Source organism: Chlorocebus sabaeus, chromosome X, assembly GCF_047675955.1.
Source record: "Chlorocebus sabaeus isolate Y175 chromosome X, mChlSab1.0.hap1, whole genome shotgun sequence".
In the NCBI taxonomy this organism is placed as follows: domain Eukaryota; kingdom Metazoa; phylum Chordata; class Mammalia; order Primates; family Cercopithecidae; genus Chlorocebus; species Chlorocebus sabaeus.
Window position 1 is genome coordinate 6,264,613 of NC_132933.1, and position 3,868 is coordinate 6,268,480.

Genomic DNA, 3,868 nt, shown 5'->3' on the forward strand with positions numbered 1-3,868 from the left:
CATTGAGTATAGAAATGTGGTTAGTGTGACTGAGGACCTGAACTTTAAATTTAATTTTAAATAGTTTAAACTTATGTGCAAATAGCTAAATGTGGCTAGTGACACCTTATTGGAAAGCGCCGTTCTAGAACTACAGAACCTAAACTTATGCAGCAGAAAGTACAAATTCCCATATAGGTCACAGGGAGTGACAGTAAGTGAGGTCATCCCACCTTTTGGTATCTGGATCATTTATTCTATCTTTTGATGGAAGAGAGTGATAATAGATTTAGGGTATATACAGTGCAGTAGAGAATGACACCCCGTCCTCATAGGCTGTGAGCTCCAAATTTGCACCTCATTTGCACTGTGAAGAAGCCACTCCATTGTTTCAGTAGACCAGTGGCTTCTGGGTGGCGCAGTATGAGATAACAACTTTAGATTACACGGTCATGTGCCCACTGAGCACTTCCTTTGCTACATGTGGGTCCCTTGGTCCCAGCTGATCATATGAAATATCCCGGCTCAGTGTATCCAACATTCTTTAAGCCCTCTGTTAGTGGTGCCTGACAAAGAAATGTGAGCGGGAAAGTCAAACTTACACCTGTAATGTAGACAAATTCCAGTAAAGATGAATCTCTGCTCCTTCCAGGATGGAAGTTGCTGGACGCAATCAACAAGTCACAAGGGGCTGATTAGTCTCCTTAAGCAATGGTGCCATACTGGGTATTCAGCACTGGTTGCTGGCAGTTTAAACATTTGGCAAAAATAGCTGGATATGCCTGGGTGAATGTGGACCCACGCTGTTGAACACGTGCATAGCATCCACTTCTTCCACCATGGCTATTCCACACATAAGGCCATTGTGTAGCATTAATGTGGCCAGGGACTGAGGCTGGCTAATGTCAACTAGTCAGGTCATTTTTTCTTGATTAAACGTTTGGTGTCTCTTCCACGGTGAATGCTCTCTTGAGCCTTAAGACGTGATACAAATATCTTCACATATAGTGTCCCTTCTCATACGTCCATCAATAAACCTCCTTCCCCAATCCTGCTTGTTGCAATCTGTCACTACTTGTCATTCTAAGTCCCTGAGCAGCTGTCCAATTTGTTTTTCACTGTCCATAAGTCCATTCTTAGTTTGGGTCACTTCTCTTTTAGATATGAAGTGGATCGTCAGATGCACCATTTGAAGCTCTGCCAACTGGGGATTTCTGCTCAGCATTGTATTTCTTGACCACATTTGATCGAGGTAGTATTACAACAGAAGTTCATTTTCAGTTTGCGCTCTAAATCCAGCCAAACCATCTATCATCTAAGCTCAGCACTTCTACTCCTCCAGCAGCTGGTCATAAGAGAACTTCCTGGTCCATTAATCTATAGGAATAAATAAAGAGCTGAAGGAGAGACACAGACACAACATTGGCAGATGATATTGGGGATTAGGTCACCTGCTTGTAATGTATGGCCGTGCTGGTGTCTGATCCTGGATGTACTACTTCTATCTTATCACAGATTACTTTTGGAATCACCTGACTTTGTGGGCCTGACAGAACCTAGCTCATGATGATCAATGGCTACATGCCATGTGCCTGAGGCCATAGTGACCTGTTGTAGTGAAGATAACACATCTGTTAAGGCTCTCGCCATTGAGCTTGCAGTGGTCCAAAGTTGCAGTAGTCCCAATGACCCATCAGGTTTTTGTAGGAGCCAGGCTGCTGACTTAAATTAAGATATGATGGGGATCACCACCGCTACATCCTTTAGGTACTAAGGATGTCATGAACATTTTCCATCCCTCAAGATGCAATATTGTTTATTACTTACTATCGTGGCCAAGGTGCAGGAAGTGCACTTGGCCTTCTCTGCTCTGCTAGCTCTTCTACTAACAGCCATGGACCCAATCAGGGTTTGTGCCCATTGTGGAGTAAGTCCATTTCAATTTCCCATTTGGAAACTGGATAAATGGGCACTCTGGGTCAGACCTAGGCAAGAACTCCATTTATTGCTGGGCCACATTCGCTTCCACTCTAACAGGGGGCAATGATGAAGCTTCAGGTCCTAGGTGTCAGTGTCAATGCAGATTCTGTGTCCAGCAGTCCTTGAAATGTTTGGGTGTTTTCCCCCTTCCCAGTGTTCAGTTACTGAGGTGAATAGACATAGGTTCCTTTGGAAACTGGACTTGGAAAACCACGATTGTATCAACTTGCCATAGTATTGCAGGTGGTTTCCTCAAGAGGACTCTACCATTATATTATCTTCAGTTAATAAATTCTGTGTCTGAGAATTGGCTCAGGTCTAGAAACTGGGAGATGGATTAAGGCTTTATTGGAGCAGTTTACCCAGCCTCCTGCTCATTCAGCCTTGATTTCATGTGCCTATGTAAGTTAAGCAACATACTTGTTGTCTGTTCTTCTATCTTGGCTCTAAAAGCACTGTGTTCTGTTAACAGAGTCTACTCCTCTCTGCAGATGAGATTCCCTGGTTGCCACTCAACTTTCCTGCTTAATATGATCGTTGTGACCATCTTGCTTTTGAAATGTAAGTGCCACTTCCGGAGTCAAAGGGGCAGGTGGCCCAAAGCTTCCAGTTTGGGGTGAAATTGCAAGAAATAGAGACTCTGTAGACAGCATCTGCATATCACCATATTCCAGAATTCACTGACCACAGGTGATGCTGTGGACCCTAACCTCCCATGGCTTTCCAGGGTCTGGACTAGGGGAGAAAGTATAAATTTCACCAGAGCACTATTCATGAACACACACGTGGCAGCTCCAGAAAAAAAATAAATAAATAACGATCGAGTCATGTTTACAAGAGGATAGAGACCCCATGTCATGCAGGAGTGAGTGCAGTCAGTGAAGTCTGAATTGTTAATGTTAACCCCACTTAGAAGAAAAAAAAGTACAATTGATTTTATTCATTGACGTGATCCTGTATGCAGAAAATTCTAACAAACCCACCAAAGAGTATTAGAACTATTAAATGAGTTTAGCAAGTTCACAAGATACAAGATCAATACAGAAAATTAGTAGCATTTCTGTATACTAACAATGAATAAACCCAAAGTGAAATTAAGAAAATAATTGCATTAAGAATAAAACACTTAGGAAGAAATCTAACAAAATAAGTGCACAGCTTATACACTAAAAACTAAACAACATTCTTGAGAGGAGTATAAGGAAATCTAAATGAGAGAGACGCATGCACTGTGTTCGTGAGTCAGGAGATGCAATATTGTTAAGATGTCAGTTCTTTCCAAATTGATGTGTAGATTCTACACAATACCTATAAAAATTCCAGCAGATCTTTGTGTCGAACTTGACTAGCTAGTTCTACAATTTATATTAAAATGCAAAAGACCCAGAATAGCCACAAGCGTTTTGGAAAAAAACAAAAAAAGCTGGACAACATTTACTTGCCAATTCAAGATATAGTAATCATGACTATCTGGTTTTGGTATAGGAGTAGACACACAGATCAATGTAAAAGTCCACAAATAAGCCCACATATCTTTGTGATCAACTGATTTTTAACAAAGGTGCTAACATATCAACATAATAATAACATATTAATTCCATGGGGGAAGGAATAGTCTTTTCAACGAGTAGTACTGGGAAAATTGAATATCCACCTGCAAAAATATATATTTGCACCCTTATATCAGACCTTATAAAAATTAACTCATAGAAGAAAATCTTCATTACCTTGGCTTAGTCAAAGTTTTACTAACATCAGCAAAGCACACCTTTGAAAAAAAAAATCAATAAATTGTACTTCATCAAAATTTAAAATGTTTTTTTACTGGAAAAGTCACAATTAAGAAAATGGGCCATATTTGGCGGCTCGTGCCTGTAATCCCAGCACTTGGGAGGCTGAGGCAGATCGC

At 40.8% G+C, this 3,868-nt stretch overlaps 1 long non-coding RNA gene across 1 annotated transcript; it reads left to right on the forward strand.

The window, feature by feature from the left end:
• The first annotated feature begins 709 nt into the window (after positions 1 to 709).
• Positions 710 to 3,140, forward strand: LOC140710726 (uncharacterized). Its single transcript, XR_012091829.1, has 2 exons — positions 710 to 1,231; positions 2,432 to 3,140. It is a non-coding gene; the product is annotated as an uncharacterized lncRNA (long non-coding RNA).
• Positions 3,141 to 3,868: the final 728 nt, after the last annotated feature.